We start from the raw sequence: 26,722 nt of genomic DNA on the forward strand, positions 1-26,722 counted from the left end.
AAGGGGAGGGATGGTTTCTTTTAATGATAAGCTGGATCCTAAGGGGAGGGATGTTTATTTTAATGATAAGCTGGATCCTAAGGGGAGGGATGTTTCTTTTAATGATAAGCTGGATCCTAAGGGGAGGGATGTTTCTTTTAATGATAAGCTGGATCCTAAGGGGAGGGATGTTCTTTTAATGATAAGCTGGATCCTAAGGGGAGGGATGGTTTCTTTTAATGGTAAGCTGGATCCTAAGGTGAGGGATGGTTTCTTTTAATGATAAGCTGGATCCTAAGGGGAGTGATGGTTTATTTTAATGATAAGCTGGATCCTAAGGGGAGGGATGTTTCTTTTAATGATAAGATGGATCCTAAGGGGAGGGATATTTCCTTTAATGATAAGCTGGATCCTAAGGGGAGGGATGGTTTCTTTTAATGATAAGCTGGATCTTAAGGGGAGAGATGTTTCTTTTAATGATAAGCTGGATCCTAAGGGGAGGGGTGTTTCTTTTAATGATAAGCTGGATCCTAAGGGGAGGGTTGGTTACTTTTAATGATAAGCTGAATCCTAAGGGGGGGGGGGGGCTGGTTTCTTTTAATGATAAGCTGGATCCTAAGGGGAGAGATGTTTCTTTTAATGATAAGCTGGATCCTAAGGGGAGGGATAGTTTCTTTTAATGATAAGCTGGATCCTAAGGGGAGGGATGTTTCTTTTAATGATAAGCTGGATCCTAAAGGGAGGGATGGTTTATTTTAATGATAAGCTGGACTCTAGGGGTGGGATGGTTTCTTTTAATGATAAGCTTGGATCCTAAGGGGAGGGATGTTTCTTTTAATGATAAGCTGGATCCTAAGGGGATGGATGTATTTTTTTAATGATAAGCTGGATCCTAAGGGGAGGGATGGTTTATTTTAATGATAAGCTAGATCCTAAGGGGAGGGATGGTTTATTTTAATGATAAGCTGGATCCTAAGGGGAGGGATGGCTTCTTTTAATGATAAGCTGGATCCTAAGGAGAGGGATGTTTCTTCTAATGATAAGCTGGATCCTAAGGGGAGGGATGGTTTCTTTTAATGATAAGCTGGATCCTAAGGGGAGGGATGGTTTCTTTTAATGATAAGCTGGATCCTAAGGGGAGGGATGTTTTTTTTTAATGATAAGCTGGATCCTAAGGGGAGGGATGGTTTATTTTAATGATAAGCTGGATCCTAAGGGGAGGGATGGTTTCTTTTAATGGTAAGCTGGATCCTAAGGTGAGGGATGGTTTCTTTTAATGATAAGCTGGATCCTAAGGGAAGTGATGGTTTATTTTAATGATAAGCTGGATCCTAAGGGGAGGGATGTTTCTTTTAATGATAAGCTGGATCCTAAGGGGAGGGATATTTCCTTTAATGATAAGCTGGATCCTAAGGGGAGGGATGGTTTCTTTTAATGATAAGCTGGATCTTAAGGGGAGATATGTTTCTTTTAATGATAAGCTGGATCCTAAGGGGAGGGATGTTTCTTTTAATGATAAGCTGGATCCTAAGGGGAGGGTTGGTTACTTTTAATGATAAGCTGAATCCTAAGGGGAGGGCTGGTTTCTTTTAATGATAAGCTGGATCCTAAGGGAAGAGATGTTTCTTTTAATGATAAGCTGGATCCTAAGGGGAGGGATGTTTCTTTTAATGATAAGCTGGATCCTAAGGGGAGGGATGGTTTCTTTTAATGATAAGCTATATCCTAAGGGGAGGGATGTTTCTTTTAATGATAAGCTGGATCCTAAGGGGAGGGGTGTTTCTTTTAATGATAAGCTGGATCCTAAGGGGAGGGATGGTTTCTTTTAATGATAAGCTGGATCCTAAGGGGAGGGATGGTTTCTTTTAATGATAAGCTGGATCCTAAGGGGAGGGATGGTTTCTTTTAATGATAAACTGGATCCTAAGGGGAGGGAATGCTTCTTTTAATGATAAGCTGGATCCTAAGGGGAGGGATGGTTTGTTTTAATGATAAGCTTGGATCCTAAGGGGAGGGATGGTTTCTTTTAATGATAAGCTGTATCCTAAGGGGAGGGATGGTTTCTTTTAATAATAAGCTGGATCCTAAGGGGAGGGATGGTTTCTTTTAACGATAAGCTGAATCCTAAGGGGAGGGATGGTTTATTTTAATGATAAGCTGGATCCTAAGGGGAGGGATGATTTATTTTAATGATAAGCTGGATCCTAATGGGAGTGATGGTTTATTTTCTTATAGGACAACAATCTCAAGGACAACTATCATGGGCTCATGGCTAAATGAAGCTGTCAGACAAACCTGATCCAGTTTTATAAATAAGTTACAGGAAAACTAGATAGAGGAGTACCAGTAGATGTGGGCAACCTCTGTTTCATCAAGGGTTTTTACTCAGTCCCACACGGATGTCTGCTTGACATGGGAGTAACCATCTTATACATTTGTTAATACTGTATTTATTTTGTGCATTGAGATGTGCTAGAATTTAAATTTGTTTAAGAAGGAGCATATTTATCATAGTTTGTGGTTGTATGTTTTGCTAAATTGCATTTTTTTCAGGATGTCTTTTTAGTTGCAAGAACTACACTTTTTCGGAAGTGGGACTATATTCTAACAGTGAGTATACTACTACTAAAATCCTGGCTATGACCCTGCTGCTCAGAAAAGAAATAGAGGGGTTGAGGATTTGATCAAGAGTAAAACAACAGGACTGTTGTAAGACTGAAGTGTAAAATGCAGGGGGCTGTGGTGAAAGAGACATCAGAAATAAGGGAAGTTACACATGGAGTATGACAGGGACCAGTCTGGGGGAGTATGACAGGGACCAGTCTGGGGGAGTATGACAGGGACCAGTCTGGGTCCAGTATTGCCATCATTCCCTACATACAGTGACTCTGGTCTACCACTTATTTTAGCTGCCAAGTACTTTCTGGAAATGTACCCATTCTAAACGTGTACAGGACATTTCGTAAACAGAATTTGCTCTTAGGATCCCTTCTTGTCACAGCTTCTTTAGTTTTCAAGCAGTTTCATTCACCAGTTTTGCTCTGTGTGTAGTTTAGTTACATAGGGTATAAGCACTTAAAATAATATAACAACTTGTATTTGCTAACATTTTTAAAATGTACTTCCTACATTGTAAAAAAAAACTGTGGTGGCACTCACATTTTCAAGGTTTGCTTTGGCTGTTGTAAGTATAGCTGTTGGATGCTTATTCTCTCTGTTTTTTGTGTGCACTCATCTAACAGAGGTGCAGTACTTTCAAGACAAACTGCAGATTATAAAGGATTGAAAAGATCAGTAAGTGCAGTTGGGTAGGTCGCACTTCCCCATAACAGTAGATATTCAAATTACTCTTTGCCACAGTAGCCTATGGGTACTGTAGATCAATATGTGTGTATATACCTTTAAGAAGCTATTCAAGGGCTTGCACAGCTATATAAATACTGAGCACGTGCAAGCCTGACTGCCATTTTGTAGTTAGCTGTTCAGATGTAAGCATTTATGTTTGTAAGGTCTGTCTGTTAACTAGTTTGTTCATATTAAATGATATCTCTATCCATCCTGATGTGTTTGTATGTATTAAAGCATCTGAATGAAACCACAAGCCTTCTTTGTTATATGTATTAGAGACAAACGAGTGACTTGGTGTCAGAAGCGGCATGTCTAAAGGACGTGGTACCAGAAGCGGCATATCTAAAAGGGCCTGAAGTCAGAACTGGTATACCAAAGGGGCATGAAGTTTAAAACAGCTTGGCGAAAATGATTTAAGGCACTTATCCAGATGCTGGTGGAATATACAGCAGTAGACCATCCCAAAAATGTGCATACTTCATAAAACAGGTCAGAAATTAATTTCAGGTATTAAACTTGCTCAGCACTATTTGTATTTTGCATAATATGAAATGAGGCATACAGAATGTTCTAAATAACATTCACATAAACAGATATGTACAATATTGATAAATTATTCAAATTACTATGGAAAATTAAATAAAGTCCGAATTGCATAAAATGAATAAAATAAGGGGAAATGACTGCATTTTTGCAAAGTATGTATTTTACGTATTAAGCAAAGACATTCGAGTTATCAGAAGTGTATAAAGTGTTCGCATTTTTGTGCAGTGTTACAATAAAGTTGTTTCACAAAGTACAGCCATTACAAGGCATATTTCACAAAGTACAGCCATTACAGAGCATATTTCACAAAGTACAGCCATTACAGGGCGTATTTCACAAAGTACAGCCATTACAAGGCATATTTCACAAAGTACAGCCATTACAAGGCATATTTCACAAAGTACAGCCATTACAGAGCATATTTCACAAAGTACAGCCATTGCAGGGCGTATTTCACAAAGTACAGCCATTACAAGGCATATTTCACAAAGTACAGCCATTACAGGGCATATTTCACAAAGTACAGCCATTACAAGGCATATTTCACAAAGTACAGCCATTACAAGGCATATTTCACAAAGTACAGCCATTACAAGGCATATTTCACAAAGTACAGCCATTACAAGGCATATTTCACAAAGTACAGCCATTACAGAGCATATTTTGCAAAGTAAAGTATTTCAAAGAGTTTATTGTGCATGTGAATCTTGTTACAAGCTCACAGAACGGTTTGTTCATATATAATTACAAGGGCCATATTTTCAGTGTACTTGTGCATACTTTGTGGGCATGGCAGATGGATTTTGAAAACCCCATGCACTTGTGTTTGACAATAATAATGCTGGGAACTGGAGTGTGTTTGAGGAAGAGTACGACATTTTCATACAGGCTGCATTTTCTGATAAAGACGACTGTAAAAAGGCATTCATTCTACTTAATTTAGCTGGGTCAGAAGCCATACAAAGGGAACGTTCATTTGTGTATGCACCTGCTATTTATACTGGAGAGGGGGAAAACCTTCATATTGTTGTAGCGGCTGAGTGAAGGGAGGACCCAGAGTGCTTAATACATAAATTTAGAAAAATGTGTAACCCCCCCAGACAAATGTTATAATGGAAAGGCACTTATTTTACTCAAGGGATCAAAAGCCTAGTGAAACTTTTGCAGTATATATAACTGACCTGAGAAATAAAGCTAAAACGTACAGATTTGGTGACTTAAGGGATGAGTTGATAAAGGACAGACTTGTGTGTGGTATAAAAGATGATGCTGTGAGAAAGATTTTGCTTTGTGAGAGTGATTTAACTTTGAATAAGGCCACTGAGATTTGTCAGATATACGAGGTCACAAAAAAGCACACAAATATGCTTACAAATGAGAGCAGCTGTAGAAGCCACAGTGATAAAGCTCATGCCGATAGTATGCAACAAGTTATTAAAAGAAATAGGACCAAGCATATGGCAGTTATGGGGTTTCCCAGAGACCGCTGCAGGTCTCCTCAGAACTTTCAAGCACATTCCAGACTTCGCACAGTCTCAATGAAGCAAAAGACTGAGTCAGCAAGCATAAAGCATGGGCCCCAACCAGGGTTGCCTCATTTATGAAGGGACAGGTAGGGACAAAAAAAAGTTCCTTCATGCTAAGTGAAGACCAAAAAAAAAAAAAAGGTCTTTCATGCAGGCAGTTCTGCATTAAACAGAAGTGGCTTCCTTCGCTTTGCGATTTCTGATTGGCTCATATGCCGGTATACGAGGCAATCAAAAATTGCACAGCAGGGCCTCTTCTGTTCAATGTAGAACAGCTTGCTGTTCTGCATTGAGTAGAAGTGGCTCCACTTTGCAATTTATGACTGGCCCATGCGCTGATATCTGAGCCAATCAAAAATCGCACAAACAGAGCCTCTTCTGCTCAATGCAGAACAGCTCACTGTTCCGTATTGAACAGAAGTGGCTCTGCTTTGCGATTTATGTTTGGCCCATATGCCGGTATACAAGCCAATCAAAAATCGGACAGCGGAGCCTGTTTCACTGGGATTTTCAAAAGGCAGTGCAGGACTTGGGATTGGGCTGCTGATCTCAGGACAATCTCACTCAAATAGAAACATCTGGCAACCCTGGCCCCAACCAAGTTTCATTGCCAACTGTCGTAATTGTGGTGGAAATCATGAACCTAAAAGGAAGAAATGTTTATCTTTTGGTCAACAATGCCACAAATGTAATAAATGGAAAAAATATTCTGTAAATCAAAAGGCCCACATTCTTTTATTAAAAGGGAACATTTTAAAAAGCGAGTTGATCAGTTAGACAGAGGCAAGCCTACTCTTTATGTTGATGGTGTATTAGTGCTTCATGAAACAGTCAATGCAGTAGATTTTAAGGGCAAAGAATGAAGTATTTTGTACTGTTTGGATAAATGGCAAATCCGCAGAGCTCAAAGTTGACACAGGTTCCAAGTGTGATGTTATATCTGCAGAAACGTTTGCAAGAGTGTTTAAAGGTGAAAGCCTTGATTTGGCAAGGTGTGCGAAACTTGTTGCTTATGGTGGTAAAGAATTTCATACTGAAGGCTCAATAGTGCTTTCATGTTACTCTACCAAAAGAAGCTACAACTTATTTTTTTATGTGGTCAAGAGTCATATCCAGTCATTATTAGGGCTCAGAGACCATTTGATAATGAGACTGCTTTCATTTAATAAGGAAGTCCATCATATTAGCTTAAAAGACCACTACTCTAATTTTGCCCAGCACATTTTTTCTACCTATGTTGATCTTTTTGAAGATAAACTAGGCAAACTTCCAGTTGTGTACTCCATGAAGGTAGACCCAGAGGTCAGTCCAGTTATCAAGCCAGCATGTAAAGTTCCAATAGTCATGCAGGACAGAGTTAAAGTCAAGTTAGATAGAATGGTGTGACAAGGTGTAATTTGTCCAGTGGAAACTCCAACTGAATGGGTATCTTCCATGGTAGTAGTTCATAAGAAAAGCTCAGATGACATCAGAATATGTATTGATCTACAAGATTTGAACAAAGCACTAAAAAGATCTCATCATCCAATGCGCACAGTCAAAGAAGTCATGGCCTTGATGCCAGATGCCACTATTTTTTCTGTCTTAGATGCAAAGAGTTTATTTTGGCAAATTCAGTTTGATAAGAAATCCTCGTTGCTCACTACTTTTAGTACTCCATTTGGCAGGTACAGATTTTTGAGAATGCCATTTGGGATAAATTCTGCAAGTGAAGTCTTTCCACGTGCAATGAAGCAAATTTTTTCTGGGTATCCTTGTGCTATTATAGTAGACAACATACTAGTAGGAGGTTGTGATGAAGCATAACATAACAGAAACCTCAGAAAAGTTCTAGAAAGGGCACATCAAGTGAATCTTAAACTCAACCCATAAAAATGCAAATTCAGGCTACAAGAAGTTACTTATGTTGGTCATTTATTTACTAGTTCAGGCCTACGATCAGACCCTTCAAAGCAAACAGCCATTCTCGAGATGCCAGCTCCAGACAATGTTCAAGCCCTGCAATGTTTTCTTGGCATGGTCAACTACCTAGGCAAGTTCATTCCAAACTTGAGCCAACTTTCAGCACCACTTAGAGAGCTGACACATAAAGATGTATCCTGGTCTTGGTTAGAGCAACACCAAAGACCATTTGATGTCCTGAAACCGAGAATTGCTAGCCCACCAACTCTCAGAAGTTCACAAACCAGTTACATTTTCCTGTGATGCTTCAAAATTTGTACTTGGTGCAGTCCTTCTACAAGAAGATCAACCTGTTGCCTATGCATCAAGAACTCTAACCCAAGCTGAACAGCAGTATGCCCAGATCAAGAAAGAGCTTTAGGCAATTGTGTTTGCATGTTTGAAGTTCCATGATTATGTTTATGGTAGACCTATCCAGACTGAAACAGACAACCAACCATTAGTCACAATCCTGAGAAAGCCAATGCATTCAGCTTCAGCCAGACTGCAATGTATGATGCTGAGATTGCAGAAGTACAATTTCAATCTTTTCCACAAGAAAGGCAAACTTATTTATCTTGCTGATACATTATCCAGATCACCTAGAAATACCACTGAACAGAATGACAATCAAGGTTCTCAATCGACTGATGATTTTGAAGTTATGGAAGTGAGAAAATTTTCTTCCACATGTCTTGATGAGCTGAGAGAACACACAGCCACAGATCCAGTTTTACAGAAGCTCAACCACTTTATCAATCAAGGATGACCGTCAAAGCAATCTAGTACCTCAAGAAGTGCAACCTTATTTTCCATACAGAGATAAGATTTTGTCTCACAAAGGTTATCATTATGAAAGGTCCGAAAGTAATTGTTCTAAAGTCCTTGCAACCTGAGTACATTACTATCTTGCATCATGGTCACCCAGGAACCAAATCTACCAAAAGAAGGGTGAGAGAATTAGTATTTTGGCCTTCTATGTCACAAGACATTGAGAGAGCACTTTTGCCTTGTTCAGTATGCAATAGTACTAGGCCTCATCAACAGAAAGAACCACTTCCAGTTTAACCAGATTCCAGAACTACATTGTTCAACAGTAGTCACTGATATCTTCAAGTGGAATGGTCAACATTATTTGATGTTAGTAGACTCTTACTCCAATTGGTTTGAGATTGACTTACTTCCTAACCTAGCATATAGAAAATATTATGGACAAGAAAGTTATTGAAGAAATAAACAAACTAATGAAATAAAAGAAATTTTAACTCTTAAAGTTAAAATAACTTTAGAGAATACAAGTTTTGTCTTATTCAATAAGCCCTAAATACTTACATAGACTTAAAAATGAAACAAAAAGGTTGAATAAACAAAACCATATCAAAGAAATTTTTTCTCTAAGGAAAAGAAGAATGTTTCTAGTATACCAGAAATACTAGATGAATTTAGAAATCACTTTCACAAAATTAACCATAATAATATTAACATGGAACCTAAAAGATAAAATAAAGGAGTTTATAACCACAAATATGAATAAAAGCAATAAACAACAGATTAAACTATTGGACAAGAGTATTTCATATACAGAAGTTATTACACAAATAAATAAGCTTAAATCAAACAAAGCACCGGGTAATGATGGTATTATACCAGAGATATATAAAATCCTTTCTAAAAATACATATTCATTAATACATAAGGTTTTATTTTGGCCCAAACTGAGTTAATAACCCCCCCATCTTGGCAATATACATTTATTTCGCCAATTTTAAAACCTAATAAAGATCCAACTAGATGTTCTTCATATCGGCCCATCTCATTACTTAATGTTGATTATAAAATGTTTATGAATATCTTTGCTGATAGATTGAAGACAATCATTCCTGGCATTATAGATATAGATCAGACAGGCTTCATTGTAAATAGAAATACTTTTGATAATATAAGAAGGACTTTAACATTAATAGATTTTGCAAATAGGAAAAGAAAGATTTAACACTTATTAGTCTTGATATAAGTTCAGCATTTGATTCAGTAAGTTGGGACTATCTGTTTACCTTAATGAAGTGCACAAACTTCTCGGATGCATTTGTAAATCTAATTGAACATTTATACAAAGGAACGTTGGCTTATATTAAGGTAGGAACATATGTTTCACAAAAATACCCATTCTTAAAGGTACAAAACAAGGATGTCCACTTTCTCCACTATTATTCACTTTAGTAATGGAGCCTTGGGTTAATTTGATCAGAAACAGTACTGACATAGAGGGTTTTGAAATAGATGAAAATACAACATCCAAAATTCAACTTTTTGCAGATGATGTTCTAATTACATCAGCAGGATCTAATTCTTCTATACAGTCTCTATTTGATAACATGATGAATTTTAAAAGTATTTCTGGTTTAATATTCAATGAAGAAAAACTAAAATACTACCTATATATACGAAAAAATATTCTCATTAGTGATTTTACTAAATATGTACCCAATTCAGGTCAGATAACTTATTTAGGTATAATACTATCTAAAGATATTAAATCTATTATATATAATAATTATAATACCTGTTTTCTTAATATACAAAATCTTTTAATACCTGGAATAATATGTTTTTACTATGGAGGAGACTTACAATTATTAAAATGATAATATTCCCCAAGATTTTATACTTAATACAATCAATAATACTTCCACCTACAAAAATAATTATCAAGAAACTGAACACACTAATGTTAAATTTCTTATGGGCACCTAATAGACCTAGGATTGCATTAAAGAAACATATTAATAGCTGGTCTCAAGGGGTATTTCTTTTCCAGACTTTAATTTATATACTATCTCTTCTATTGTAAAAGTTATTACTTTATTAATAGATCAGTCATATGTCACAAAATGGAAAGATTATTGGGAGCTAATTAGTATACACTTCATGAAAATCTCCTTAACACATAAAAATATGATTGTAAATAACTCCATGTTATGGTTACTAAAGGAATTTTGTACTTCACCTATTACACCTAAACATATGGTTTGTTACCCATTAAATATTATTATTAGTTATCGTAACTTTATATTCCTGCACCCTAAGTATAGGGAATGGAATTTTATTGTATTTCCTATAATGTATACTCAGGGTATGCTTTTGTCATCTACTTCTGAAGGAACTCATTTAGCTATAGATAATGATCTAAAGTACTGGTATCAGTTGATATCTGATAATAAAGTTATAAATCTAGATTTCTTAAAACAATCATTTGATCTAAGAGAAACTTGCTGGTTAGAGGTTCAGACCTTTAGACAACATCTCATTAATAAAATAGATTTAATGTATATAACTGTTAAAGAATCTATTCCAACACTGATTGATTACTTGATATTAAATTTACAACATAAAGTTTCTGATAAAGGTAAACTTTCATACATACATAAAGTTATCAGACAAGAAACTTTTTACAGTGTAGATTCATACTGGAATTATTTCACTTCTATTAATGGGGACCCACCAAATCAACAAGATAAACAATATATATTGGAATCTGCTTATAGAACTACGTCTTCCATTGTCTGGAGACTTTATACATGGAAATTTTACATAGATCTTTTATACACCTTTGATGATGAATAAAATAAATAATAAAGATAATCTATGTAAGAGATGTAATGTAGAAATTAATGCTGACTGGGCTCATATGTTTTATGACTGTATAAAATTGAAAGAATACTGGAAGTCAATTAATGAATTTTGCAGGCTCTTTTTACAGATAATTTCATTATTTCTAAATCTCTTATATTATTCAACACACCTGTACCTCAAAGTGTTAAAAGGTTAAGCTTCCCTTGTTATGGTCTATTCTAGCAGTGGCTAGGAAAATAATAACTAGAAATTGGATTTCAGATATACCTCCTTCGTTCAATGAATTTAAAAATGTTATGAATATAGTGTGCCATATGGAAATAAACACAATTAGGACTAGAACAAATAGAAAAACATCTTATTTTATTGTATGGGATAATTTACAAAATTTGTTAAAAAAATTTTAATTTCAATAGCATGGTATTTTAGTTTAATTAATTGATCTGATTGTAGTGGATGTCTTTGTAAATACTTTAGTTGTTTTGTTGAATATTATAATAATACCTATTTTTAATTACTTGTATAAAATTGTTATGATATTTCTCTTATATGTTAAAACAATAAACCTGTTTTGAAAAAAGAATATGTATTGATCTACAAGATTTGAACAAAGCACTAAAAAGAATTCATTATCCAATGCGCACAGTCAAAGAAGTCATGGCCTTGATGCCAGATGCCATTATTTTTTTCTGTCTTAGATGCAAAGAGTTTATTTTGGCAAATTCAGTTTGATAAGAAATCCTCGTTGCTCACTACTTTTAGTACTCCATTTGGCAGGTACAGATTTTTGAGAATGCCATTTGGGATAAATTCTGCAAGTGAAGTCTTTCCATGTGCAATGAAGCAAATTTTTTCTGGGTATCCTTGTGCTATTATAGTAGATAACATACTAGTAGGAGGTTGTGATGAAGTATAACTTAACAGAAACCTCAGAAACGTTCTAGAAAGGGCACATCAAGTGAATCTTAAACTCAACCCACAAAAATGCAAATTCAGGCTACAAGAAGTTACTTATGTTGGTCATTTATTTACTAGTTCAAGCCTACAATCAGACCCTTCAAAGCAAACAGCCATTGTCGAGATGCCAGCTCCAGACAATGTTCACGCCCTGCAATGTTTTCTTGGCATGGTCAACTACCTAGGCAAGTTCATTCCAAACTTGAGCCAACTTTCAGCACCACTTAGAGAGCTGACACATAAAGATTTATCCTGGTCTTGGTTAGAGCAACACCAAAGACCATTTGATGTCCTGAAACTGAGAATTGCTAGCCCACCAACTCTCAGAAGTTCACAAACCAGTTACGCTTTCCTGTGATGCTTCGAAATTTGTACTTGGTGCAGTCCTTCTACAAGAAGATCAACCTGTTGCCTATGCATCAAGAACTCTAACATAAACTGAACAGCAGTATGCCCAGATCAAGAAAGAGCTTTAGGCAATTGTGTTTGCATGTTTGAAGTTCCATGATTATGTTTATGGTAGACCTATCCAGACTGAAACAGACAACCAACCATTAGTCACAATCCTGAGAAAGCCAATGCATTCAGCTTCAGCCAGACTGCAATGTATGATGCTGAGATTGCAGAAGTACAATTTCAATCTTTTCTACAAGAAAGGCAAACTTCTTTATCTTGCTGATACATTATCCAGATCACCTAGAAATACCACTGAAAAGAATGACAATCAAGGTTCTCAATCGACTGATGATTTTGAAGTTATGGAAGTGAGAAATTTTTCTTCCACATGTCTTGATGAGCTGAGAGAACACACAGCCACAGATCCAGTTTTACAGAAGCTCAACCACTTTATCAATCAAGGATGACCGTCAAAGCAATCTAGTACCTCAAGAAGTGCAACCTTATTTTCCATACAGAGATGAGATTTTGTCTCACAAAGGTTATCATTATGAAAGGTCCGAAAGTAATTGTTCTAAAGTCCTTGCAACTTGAGTACATTACTATCTTGCATCATGGTCATCCAGGAACCAAATCTACCAAAAGAAGGGTGAGAGAATTAGTACTTTGGCCTTCTATGTCACAAGACATTGAGAGAGCACTTTTGCCTTGTTCAGTATGCAATAGTACTAGGCCTCATCAACAGAAAGAACCACTTCCAGTTTAACCAGATTCCAGAACTACCTTGGTCAACAGTAGTCACTGATATCTTCAAATGGAATGGTCAACATTATTTGGTGTTAGTAGACTCTTACTCCAATTGGTTTGAGATTGACTTACTTCCTAACCTAGCATATAGTGCTGTCATTACTAAGATGAAGCTTCATTTTGATGTTCATGAAAGTCCGCTAAAGTTATTTATGACAATGGCACACAATTTAAAAGCCAACTGTTCAAAAGATTTGCTGAAGAATGGGACTTTACTCATGTCACGAGTAGTCCAGGGTGCCCCCAGTCAAATGGTTTGGCAGAACATGCAGTGCAAAGTACAAAGCAGTTACTTGAGAAGTCTAAATGAGACAATAGTGATATTTTTATTGAATCTCTTGAATCTCAGAAATGTTCCTTGTGATAAACATCTTGATTCACCTGCTCAGAGACTTCTATCGAGACAAACTAGAACCACATTACAATCAGTATTCAATTGTTGGTTCCATGTGTCAAGAACAACAGATCAGTGAAACCCACTCTGTTGAAGAAGCACCTGTCCTAGAAGTCCTACTACAATAAGACTAGTAATCTGCTCAATCCATTACAAGAGGGAGAAGTGGTAAGGATGCAGATGTCCAGAGGTTATGACTGGATTGGTGATGAAGAATATTGGTCCAGAGCTGAGATTGTACATTATAGATCAGCAGGAGCAACTTTTAGGCAGAATTGGAAATATTTGAGACCAGTGTCCGAACCTATACCATAGCATATAGCCTGTGAGAGAGACTCTTTATCTCAGAGTGAGTTGTCCAGTGTTCCAATTCCAGAGAAAGTTCCAGAGAACACTCCAGTTCCTATGATGAATCCAGAAGTTCCTGATACAAGTTGTGTACCGCAGACTGTTCCTGTTGCTAAATCTAGTCCCAACTGTTATGTCACAAGATATGGTCGAATCTGTAAACCCTGTAGCTGATATGAAGCAACTTGAACATGAACATTGTGTTTTGTTTCTAATGTATATAGTAATGCATGCCTGACTCTAATATTGTTTTTCTCAAAGGGAAATCTTTTTAAGATGGAGGATGTTGATCAATATGTGTGTATATACCTTTAAGAAGTTATCCAAGGGCTTGTACAAGTGTATAAATACGGAGCATGTGCGAGCCTGACTGCCATTTTGTAGTTAGCTGCTGAGATGTAAGCATGTATGTATGTAAGCTCTGTTTGTTAACTAGTTTGTTCATATTAAATGATGCTGCTATCCATCCTGATGTGTTTGTATGTATTAAGGCATCTGAATGAAACCCCCAAGCCTTCTTGTTATATGTATTATAGACAAACAAGCGACAGGTACTATTCTGCCAAGGATACAGCAATCAGCCAGCTTCCCAAAAGCTGTTGTCCTGTCCTACACTGCTTATAGGTTAAACTCGTTTGGATGGAAGTATATAAGCAGCCAGGGTGACTAAAACCTTCAGAACTTTCTTGCCCCTAACTGAAGAGGGGAAATCCATCCTAAATTTACCAACACAAAACAATAATCAAAAAAGGTAAACCCTGTAAACTATATACAAGTGTGGATGGTGGGTGGGTACAGCTACAGCAGCAGTGAGGAGTTTGAACACCTACTGTTAAGGGTAAGTACAACTTACACAACTGTACTACATTCATCATACCCACTGCTGCAGTTGCTATGGGTAGAATACCATAGCTTATCCAACCTCAGAGGAGGAAGGATAAGAACCTAGGAGCCCCTAGACAGTTGTCCTAGCTAAACCAGTCCATCGTTGTATAGGTATATACAGAGAACAACAGAGTTGTTTCTAGAAAGCTTCTACAGCCCACTGCTTCTTAGTACGCCATCAAGGAAAACAAGGGCCTTAGAGAAAAAGCCTTTACATTGCTTGGATATGTTATACCACACAAAGTATAACAAAAGGCAACAGATAGGACAACTAAATGGAGCTCACTTGATTGATTTTCTTAGTCCTCAAATAAGAAATAAATAGCTGACAGGCCTTTTCAAAAGGACTTGATTCTGCCAAAATAGTACCTGAGTTGCTAATGCATGTCCAGAGAATTAACAATTTTTTTGTGATTTTGTGGATTAAGATTGAACACTGAGACTGATGGCTTGGTTTAGACTCTGAAGACTTTTGGCATGAGTGAGGGATATTTTCTTACAGATACGCTATACAAAACCAGGCCAAATAGGGTTCACCCACCAAGAGACATTGCAACTCAAATACTGATCTTGCAGACGTCAGAGAAAATAAAAGAAAAGTTTTCCGTGTGAAATGTGGGTATCTGTTCCAGCTGAACATAAGATCTCAGAAAGGAAAGACCTGTTTCAAGGTAAACTCGAGTGAAAACTCCTACCAGCAAATATTTTACTAAGTAAGCATTAAGGAACAGAATGGATTTAGTGGCAGGCAAACTTAAGTAGCCTCAATATGTACTTAGACAAATGAATACAAAGGTAAGAGGCCAGTAACCCACACCAATATTTGAGAACCAGTGGTTCAGCCCCAGATAGGGCCCTAGTTGTTTGGTAGGTACCAACTAGAAAAATCTTGCAAGTGTTAGTGTAAGATTTGCTAGTAGCATGACTTACTGCCTCCTTTACTATCTGGTGCACATCCTCAAAATTTAAGTGCCAAAAAGTTATCAGAATCCTGACAGAGAACTTAAGAAGTGAGTCATAGGATTGCTGGCACTGGGCTAAATAAGTGACTCCAGTAGAATTACAAGTATAGTGAAAAGTTGTTTTTGCAAGATGTTTGTTCACTGAAACTGCCTCCTTATCATTAATAAATTTGCATTCCAGACAGAAACCTCATTTAAATATACCTGCCTTTTTGTTTGTAAAACGTAAAGACACCATTTCCTTATATTCCAAGTGGTTTTTGATTGATTTGCCCTTTCTATAAACCATGAGTGGTTCATTCCCAAATTAATCTATAAGGCTCTCAAAGCAGGAGAAAATACTCCAATTTCTCTTGATAACCCCCACAATATCCATGTGATCTGATGTATAAGTGGTAATGAAAGAGTGGGTATATTCCTTGGTTTCTGCCTTTTTATTCATTACATTGTTGAAGGGGAAAATCTATTCAGACCTTAATAAAGGTTGGTTGGTAAATGCCCTCTTTCCTGTTAATAGTAACTTCTGCAAATGGGTATCCCTGAGAATAAAACATGGCTGCTAACTTTTGTCCCTCAACAATAATTTCCTCATCTTCAGTTACTATCCTCGTAAGCCTCGCATACTGTCCCATGATTGTCCCGGTCTTTTGGTGTTCAGAATGATAACTAGTACAGTGCAAAAGATTATTTGAAAATGTGGGCATCGTGTAGATGTTACTGATAAGATCCTTTTTGAACTCCACATCTAAGTAGTTAATTTTGTTAACATAATTAGTGGAATCCACACAATTCAGTAACCATGAGATCAACATCTTAGATACACTCATGGAAATTGTCCTCAAAAATAATTTTTTTTTTTTTTTTGAAGGGCAATACTTCCTAAAAATGAAAGGGGTGGCCATGGGGGCAGTGTGTGCCCCCATGTTTGCCAATATAATTATGTTTCAATGGGAGATGAAATTATAAGCTGTGTACTTACCAAAACTTGGCATCTGTGTTGTCCATTTTCATTCTTCCTCACTATTGGGTCATGAATCTGACCCTCAGATCTGACTCAGCTGCATTTTACAGACTTGGATCCTAATCTTGAGCTCCTCCCTCTACCCATAATGCTCTACCCTCTCTGCAGCTTCCCCTGATCGAGTTTGCTGCCTAACTGTAAAAAAAAAAAAAAAAAAAAAAAAAAAATTGTAAGATAGAAAGAAGAACCAGAGGCTCAAACCAGAATCCAAAAATGTCCTAAACATTTCACTGAATCCTCTAGAAGTCACTAGGCTGGGGGATTGCTGGGAGGGAAGGTGAGGAAAAATGAAAATGGAAACACAGATGCCAAGATCTGTTGTTGATGCCTTCATTTGCTCTTCAACCAATGGGTTTTGGATCTGAGCATCAGATCCAACCTGGCTGTATACCAAAGCTGTAGGCTGCAACATCTGAGCTCTACCACTACCCATGATGCCCTTCTCCTCCAAATCACTCAGGCCTCATTTGCTGCCTTCCGATAAGCATTGGGTTCTCTTCATTATGATCTCCTCAGGGGATTTCCTTTATCTGTAAGTGTTTTCTCTAATATTTTTCTCAGTTTTTGGGTTATATTGTTTCTGCTAGCCTCCTTTCTTCCTCTCAGCCATTCACTGTCAGGGAAAGAATAATTTTAGTTGTTTCTTTCCTCTACCCTTCCCTAACCCTTCCCTTCCTTTTGAAATAGTTGGAGTAATTATCGGTTTAAATTTTAAATATATATATATATATATATATATATATATATATATATATATATATATATACACGCATAAAGAGAGAGAGAGAGACTTTTCTGTTTAAAAAAAAATGTGTGTTTTGCTGCAGACCTTTGATTGTAGTTGTATTTTCCTGTTGTGGTATTACTGACTAGTGATTTGTTGCAAGACCGTGGTAGACCCTAAACCCACTGGCTTTAAAAAATATAGCACTTGTGGGCACAAGATCCCACTTTCTGATGCACATGCCAAGTATGAAGTTTGTCTAGGGGTGGCTCGTCTTGACTCTGCTTGCTCCATCTGTGCTAGTTTCAACCAGTGGGCACTTATTGACAACTGGAACAAGCTTATTTAGAGGGGTCTTCTTCCAAGCTCTTCTTCTTCTTCTTCAGCCACCCTTTCCACTTCAGGTGCTCAACCCCCCCACTAAGAGGCATAAGGATAGGAAGAGGTCCCCCAGCAGATCTCGCCTCTCTGGGGATCCTGCCCGCCAAAATCCTGAGGTGCTCAGAGCTGACTGCTTTGGCTCCAATAGTTATTCAAGGTTCCCCTCCTCATCAGAGCCATAGTTTCTCCCCTGAGTCTGTGTCATCAAGACCTATGTCTCCTCTCTTGCAACAGCATAGGCCCTCTTCCAGTCCTTCTTTGGTGGCTTCATTTGTTAGGTTCTCCTCTAGCTTCTCCAAAGCTGAGGTGGACAACATGATGGTAAAATTCCTCAAGGTACAAATCCAGTTGGGGATCTTGCCTGCTCCTTCCCCTCCTGGATCCACAAGCAACATCCCTGCCTTCACTCCCATTGCTCCTTCTCTGATCTGACCCCAGATTTCAGAGTTATTGAGTCCAAGCCTCCCTGCAGCCGAGATATCAGAGCCATCTGGTATGGTTACCTTGACTCAGACAGTCTCTCTGTCTTGCCCGGCTCTGACAGTTTTGGAGCCTAGGGATTCTTGAAGGAGTAGTTTCAGCACCAGGTCTGAGGGGTTGACATCGGCTACGGAATTCTCAGAGCTGTCTCTTCCTCTCAGTGTTTCAGCATTTAACAGCTCAGTCCCGACTCCCCACTTGAATCCAGGGGTGGCTGGGACCCCAGAGTTTTCCTGTCGACAGCTTTGGCTCAGATGGTGGTGCATCGGGTGTCCTGATCTCCTTTGGCTTTTGAGGTGGTGGAGAGTGTCCTCTCTGCACCCAGAAGGGCCTCAGCTCTACCTGCTTTGGACTCCTGACCCTGCTTAGCTGCTTCTGTGTCTAAGACATCTACTCTGTCCCCTCCAGGACAACTTGCCCAGAAGGATGTCCAGTCTGTTTCCCATTTGGAACCCCTTGAGTCTTCTGATACCTCTCTGGAACACCCCACTGAAGAGGTCCCTCAGAAGCATAAATCTAAAAGGAGACAGCACCTGGATTTCCCTTTGGAATCCCTCACTGAGGACACCAATCTCAATGAAGGAGAAGGGTCTCCCAGATCTCCACCTGAAGATGTCTGGTTTGGAGACATCATGGAAATTCTTTACCAGAAGGGTGGTTGGTCTTCCAAAATCCCTAATCCAGAGGAGTCTGTATTTCTGGAGGCCTTTGGGTCGGGCCCATCTACTTCTTGGGTGTCCCCCCACTGTGGACCCCCTTATCAACCTTGTGTCCCACAGGGCATGGAAGGAACCAGACACAGTGGAACCAATCCCTAAGTGGCCTGATAAGATACTTAGTGCCCCTTCTGACTGACCAAACTATGGGAATTCCAGTCAATACCACAGTGGTTGCAGCCACCACCAAGAAGGAGCTAGCCCAACAGAGCTCCACTGTACACCCCCCCTAACAGGGGGTCTAGGGCTTTGGACATGTTCAGAAAGCAGATTTATGCTTTAGCAACCTTTACTTTGTGAGAGCTGAACTACCTGGCACATGAAACCAGGCTACAGAATGACTTGGTTAAGGAACTGTCTAGTTTGGCCCCAGGGTCCATGTCTGCCTAGCATCAGAAATCCTGTTCCTTGAGAACAGCTACCCTGCCGTCTATTTCCAACATGCCCATGAGGTTAATCTTGCATGCAGCAGAGGGTGCCTCATGGGCAACTGGATCAAGCATTGCAGTCAGATGTCACACCTGGATGTGGCTGTGTGATTTTTTGGAACCCTATAAGGTGTCTTTTGTCAATTCTCCCTTCAATGGATCAACCCTTTTTGGTCTGATGGTTAAAGACACACAGTCTCCCAAAGTGAAAAGAATGGAAAGACATTGTCTGATGTCAGGATATGCTTCTCTACCCCACAATGGTCCTTTTCTCGGAACCAGCATGGAGGTACGAAGTTGTGGTTCTGTAAGTTGTAGGGTCCTTTCCAGGATTCACCAGGGGACCTTTCTCCTGGAGGCAGAGGGGGAAATGGTTATAATAACAGATGCCTCCCTTGTGGCAGAGGGGTTTTATTGAATCAGAGGTCTCCAGATTCATTCTCAGACAGGCCCAGTCAGCTATCCCAAAGGATTGCTCGACTGCTCAACTCTGGAAGCAGTCAGGGACATTTGTCTTTACACCCAACAGCCTGGAAAGCCATCACAAAAGATCATTGGGTGTTAAAGATCATAACCAGAGGTTATTCTATACCTTCTCCCAAGGAAGATCCTCCCCAATGTCCCACCCAAACAGCGGGAGGCTGCAGCTTCAGAGATTGGGAAGCTGCTCTCAAAAAGAGTCATGCAAAGCATCCCCTCAGACCAGCTCAGATCTGGCTTTTACTCAAGATTCTTTTTTAGTGCCCAAAAAGATGAGGGACCTCAGCCCCATTCTGGATCTTACACTCCTCAACAAGTCAATTGCCAACTCAAAGTTCAGAAACATCATGCTACAGTCCATTCTGCCCTTCCAGCAGAAACATGATTGGATGTGCTCTATAGATCTTCAGGATGCGTACTATCACATCAAGATAAACAGGAGCTCCAGAAGGTACCTCCACTTCAGGCTGGGAGCCAATCACTATCAATTCAGAAGACTGCCCTTTGGTCTCACCACAGACCCCAGGATGTTCACCAAATGCATGGCATTGGTAGCAGCTCACCTGAGACTGCAAGGATTCCAGGTGTTTCCTTACTTAGATGATTGGCTCCTAACTGCTCCCACCAGGCATCAACTTCTTCAAGCCACAGAATACCTACTACATCTAGCCTCAACCTTGGGCATGTCTATCAGTCTAAGCAAATCCCATCTGATTCCTGTCCAAGTTATAGACTTTATCGGATCTTACTTGGACACCCCTCAGTACCTAGCTCTTCTTACTCCTGACAGAATCTCCAGTCTGGGATCCCATGTCAGACAGATTATGGACACTCCTTTGCCCTAAGCCAGTCTTGTTATTTGGGCCTTGGGCTCCATGGTGCTGACAATCACTCTGGTACCCTTAGCCTGCTTTAACATGAAAGTGCTTCAATGGAACCTAGCCGTGCAGTGGTCACTTCTCTGTTACCCTCTGAACCGCCATATCAGGATCTCCCAGGCAAGCAAACAGTCTCTCATCTGATGGATGCAATCAGCTGACCTGTGTCAGGGCCAGCCTTTCATCCTTCCTCCCCCCTCGGCCACTGTGACCACATGTGTGTCCCAACTCAGGTGGGGAGGCACAATCTGGGGCAGACAGTTCAAGGCATGTGGTCCCCCCTAGAGACCAATTTGCATATTCATGTTCTGAAGATAAGAGTGGTGCTTCCTGCGTGCAAGCCCACCATTCCTCTCCTCCCACCAGAACTATTGAGATACAGACAGACAACATGTCGGTAGTCTGGTACATTAACAAGCAAGGAGGAACCAGGTCTTATTCCTTGTGTTGAGAGGCCATGATGTTGTGGCAATGGGTGATCTCTTCAAATTGCTTTTTTTTTCTCATAGCAATGCACATTCCGGGAAATTCGAAAATTCTAATATACAGGCTCAGCAAAACCATCCTGATGCCTCATGAGTGGTCTCTAAACCCTGCAGTGGCAAATATGATCTTCCAGAAATGGAGTCAATCTTGCTGTGACCTGTTTGCATCTCCCTCCAACACCAAGTGCAGCAAGTTTTTTGCCCTGATCCCTCCACAGGGACAATCACCGAGAGATGCTCTAGTCCATGCTTGGTCCTACTGGTCTACTATATGCCTTTCCTCTGTTTCTGCTCATTCCAAAATTTCTTCAGAAAGCACAGAGATTGAAGGGCCAAGTCATCCTCATTGCCACCTTTTGACTTTGTCAAGTTTGGTTCCCCTTCCTTTGATCTCACCTGGTCTGTCTGCCATGGACTCTGTATCTCTCTCCAGATCTGTTGTCCCATCTTTTGGGGCACTCCCATCTGGATCTCCTGAACTTAAATCTAACTGCTTGGTTTCCCCATTTCCAGTGATGGTAGAAATCCAGGACTTTCCTCTCCAGTTTGAAAAATTTTGGTTGTGGCCAACAAACTTTCCATGAGAAAGCTTTACATCAGTAAATGGAAGAGATTCTCTATCTGGGCTCATCAGAACAATTTAGACCCCTTCTCTGCACCAGCACCTACAGTTTGGGATGTTTTGGCTCATCTTTTTAAAACCGGTGTGAGTTTTTCTGTGGTTATGTTACAATTTGTTGCCATTTCTAATTTTCGTGTTGGAGAAAACTCTTTCTTCCTAGCCTCATCTAAACTATGTAAGGCCTTCCTGAAGGGTACCCTTTTCCTACATCCTCCTATCAAGGAACCTGCCCTTCCTTGGGACCTCACCTTAGTTCTTCAGGCTTTAGTCTCATCTGCTTTTGAACCTGCAGTGAAAGTAGACTTAAAATTCCTTAACTGGAAAACTATTTTCTTGGTGGTCATCACTTCATCTAAGAGGGTTTTGGAACTACAGTCTTTGTCTTGCAAACCTCCATATCTCATCTTCCATAAGGACACGGTCACCTTATGTACTACTCCCTCCTTTTTTTTCCCAAGGCAGCTTCTGAGGCTAACTTAAACCAGGTCATTAATCTTCCAGTGTTCTTTTCTAACTTTCAAAACAAAGGAGAGTGTCTTCTCCATACATTGCATGTGCATAGACAACTACGTTATTATTTGGACAGGACTAAAACTTTCAGAAAATCTGGACAACTTTTCATATCTTTTTCTAAGTCCAGATTAGGTAAACCAGTTTCCAAGGTTATGCTAGGCCATTGGATTTCCAGTTGTATCAAACTTGCATATTCCTCCAAGGGCCTTTCATTACCTGCTCATATTAAAGCCCATTCTACCAGATCTGTTTCTACTTCTTCAGCTTTTTGGTCAAAGCTTTCCATAGATGAAATTTGTGTGGCAGCTATGTGGACCAATCACCATACTTTTATTTCTCATTACAAACTGGACATTATCTCCAGGTCCAGGGCATCTTTTGGTTCTGCTGGCTCTGGAATACCCTTCCTTGATGGGATCCCAAGTTCTTTAGTAGCTGGGGATTCTGTCCCAAAGGTTGAAGAGCAAATGAGGGCAACAACATCAGCTAAGGAAATTATGTACTCACCATAATGTTCCATCTGTGTTGTTGCCTCTCATTTGCTCTTCAACCTTCCCTCTCTCCATCCCCCTGCCTTTTCTAGGACCTAACAGATATGGTTTTGGACAGAAACGTCTGATCCCTTTGAGGTCCTGAAGTATTCTAGCTTGGTTGATTACTTTATTCTACGTAATGTCTCCTGCCTTTGGGTGTTGTGTTTATGTGATATGCTGGGTTGCAACAAACTCGATCTGAGGGATCTGGAGGAGAAAGGCATCATGGGTAGGGGAGAAGCTCAGATGTTGGAGCCTACAGCTTTGGTATATGGCTGAGTCAGATCCGATGCTTGGATTCAAAACTCTCAGGTTGAAGAGCAAATGAGAGGCAACAACACAGATGGAACATTATGGTGAGTACACAACCTCTTTTTATGGTAAGTACATAACTTATACATCTGATGTTGTCCTTTTCATTCTTTCTCACTATTGGGTCAGAGTCCCCAGCTAAGGTACCCTTGTGTGGCCTCAAGGAAGGATATGCAGGAGCACTGCTGAACCAAAAGAAGCTCTGCTTCTGGAGACAATGTCCAGTTTTAGTGAGTCACAAAAGTATGCGCATTTGACCAGGTAGTTGTGGCACAATCATCATCAATTGATGCTCTGAAGGAAAAGGCAGATGAAGTGGCCATAGATCTAGTAGAGTGGGCTGTAGGAGGGCAAGGTAACTGTAGACCATTCTTTGAATAAATCAGAGAAATACAATCTGTAATCCATTTTGTCAGAGTAACCTTAGTGACTGCTTGACCTACATAGGTAGGAGAAAAGGATGCAAACAGCTGTTCAGATTTCCCATACTATTCTGTTCTGTGAAGGAAAAACAAAGCTGTCTATGGATATCAAGAATAAGACATAGTCACCCTTTTTACAGAAATTTGGGAAGAACACCAGTAATTGAATACAAAGATTAATGTAAGTCTCTGTGGCCACCTTAGGCATAAAGGATGGATTGTTACAGATGATAGTCTATCTTTTTGAAAAATGATGTAAGGTGGTTTGGATGACAAGGCCTGAAGTACAGAAATTCTCTTTGCTGATGTAATGGCAAACAAAAATATGGTCTTCCAGGATAGAAATTTCATGTCACAATCACTAGCTGGTTTAAAAGACTTTTGAGTAAAGTCTTGAAAAACAACAGTAAGATCCCACAGTGGAGGGGGGTCTTTTATTGGAGGTTGAAGTAGAAACATCCCTTTAACGAATGCATTTTATAATCTAGATGCAGAAAGGGAACCAGAAACATTTCCAGCATGAACGTTTGATATGGCTGCCAGTTGAAGTTTAATAGTAGAGTAACAAGTCCCTTCCCTGAAGAGTGACGTAAAAAAAGTATAGCTGAAACATGAGCTGAAAATGGATCAACATTTTCATTAGAATCCCAAATATAGAACCTTTTCCATTTGCTTCTATATACCTTTTTAGTGGATGCTTTTTGGAAAGCCAACACAGTGTCTCTTTACAGGGGAAGCAAGCCTGGACCTTTGTACAATTAACTTAATTGGAGAAAGTGGTTAGTTTGAGGACATGTAGTCTGGGGTATTGAGTCTCTGTCAGGTGAGACAAGAGGTCCTGAGTGGGCTGCTCCAGAATCCAAGGAGAATACTTCAGTTGAGACCACAGACAGGGGAACCATACCAGACAAGGCCAGTAGAGGGCAATGAGGATTACTGAGCTCTTCAGTCTCTTGGCTTTCTGAAGAAATTTTGGGATCAATAGAAGAGGGGGATAAACATAAAGGAGACTGGAGGGCCGATCATGAACTAGAGCATCCCTCGGTGACTCCTCCAGAGGGGGAATCAGAGTGAAGTACTTGCTGCACTTGTTCTGTGGGGAGGCAAAGAGGTTGCATCAATGCTGGCCCCACCAGCTGAAAAATCAGATTTGCTACTGATTGATTTAGGGACCACTCATGAAGAGCCAGAATGGATCTTCTGAGTTTGTCCGTTAAAACATAGAACTTCTCCAGTATGTGTGTTGCAAGGAGAAAGCAGTCTGAAGATATCGCCCATTTCCAGATCCTCATGGCCTCTCTGCACAATGGATATGAATGGGTTCCTCCATGTTTGTTGATAGGCTGCACTACTGACATATTGTCTGTGTGAAGTATAATAGTTCCCAAGGGAAGAATGTCCTGAAAGGCTTGCAACATCAAGAGGACTGCTCTCATCTCCAGAACATTCATATGCAACCTGATCTCTGAATGAGTCCACGTGCCTTGGACCATCTTCTCATGAAATGCCCCCCACCCTAACAGGAAAGCGTCCATGGTCACAATGGCTGAGGGGGAATGAAGAAGGAAAGGTCTGCCAATGTAAAGGTCATCCAACAAAATCCATTGAAGATGACATCTGCAAGACCAATGTTAGTTTGATAAGAACAGATAAGGGATGGTAAAGAATAAATTATTGAACAGTTAAAGTTCATTTGAGAACTCACATAAAAAAATCTTGCTAATGGAACCAGAGTGATGGCAGCTACCATAGATCCAAGGGCTTGAAGTATCAATCTTGCCAGTGGAGATGGAGTATCTAGAATGGACTGTACCTGATGACTCAATGTCATTATGCAATGAGGGGGTAAAGAGGCCATTTGATATTAAGTATCCAACAGAGCACCAATGAACTCCAGTCTTTGCACTGGAGGATTCAATTTGACCATATTTATGGTGATGCCAAGGAAGCTGGATATCTGAAATAGATAACCCATGGCTTGGATTAGTTGATGCCTGGACGGGGTAGTTAGGAGCCAGTCATCTAGATGTGGAAATGCCTGGAATCCCTGTATTCTCAGGTGAGCTACATCCACTGCCATATATTTGATAAACACCTGGGGGCTGTGGTGAGTCCAAAGAGCAGAGCTCTGAATTGGTAATGACTGGCTCCCAGCCTGAAGTGCAGATGACTTTTGGAGTGCCTGTCCATTTTGATGTGGTAGTATGTGTCCTGTAAGTCTGCAGAGCACATCCAATCATCCTTTCACAACAGATGAAGAATGGACTAAACTGTAATCATCTAGAACTTTGACTTCTTTACATACAGGTTCAGGCTGCTCAGATCCAGAATTGGTCTCAGGTACCCAGTTTTCTCTGGCACTAAATGAAGCATGAGTACGTTCCAGATCCTCTTTATTCAGTTGGGACCTCTTGGATGACTCTTTTTTGAAGTAGTTTGTGAACCTCTATTACTGAAGACTCCCTCTGATTGGGTGGAACATCGGGGAGTCTCGCCTGACTTTGAGGAGGTGGAAGGAAAAAAGGAATGTAGTAACCTCTCGATATTATGCTTAGCACACAGGCATTTTTGTAAGTTTGGTCCCGGTGGCTAGGTGGAGTGAAAAATGACCCCTGCTGCCTCCAGAGCCAAGCAGTCAGGCAATACTTCAGGAGCACTGGTAGGGCCTATCGAGAAGAGTTCTCTGTAGCCCTGTGTCACAAAAGAAAATATCACCAGCCTACCTATCTGGAACTTGGTAAATAATTATATGTCATTTGAGAATATTAATATGATTTATGTAGAAATGTAACAAAAGGAGATACTGCCAGCCCACCTATCTGGAATTTACTAAGTGGTTGTGTGTCATTTGTGAATATCAACATTATTCCTACGCTGTGTTACAAATGCATTAAAGCTGTATGTCATATTGTATAGATGTGTGCTGAAGAGATATTTTTTATACACTGTTTGACAGGGGAGACTGAAACAGGAGATTAACTTGCAAAAAAAACTTTAGACGAATG

This window comes from Protopterus annectens, chromosome 16.part0, assembly GCF_019279795.1.
Source record: "Protopterus annectens isolate FY-2018-M chromosome 16.part0, PAN1.0, whole genome shotgun sequence".
Lineage (NCBI taxonomy): Eukaryota > Metazoa > Chordata > Ceratodontiformes > Protopteridae > Protopterus > Protopterus annectens.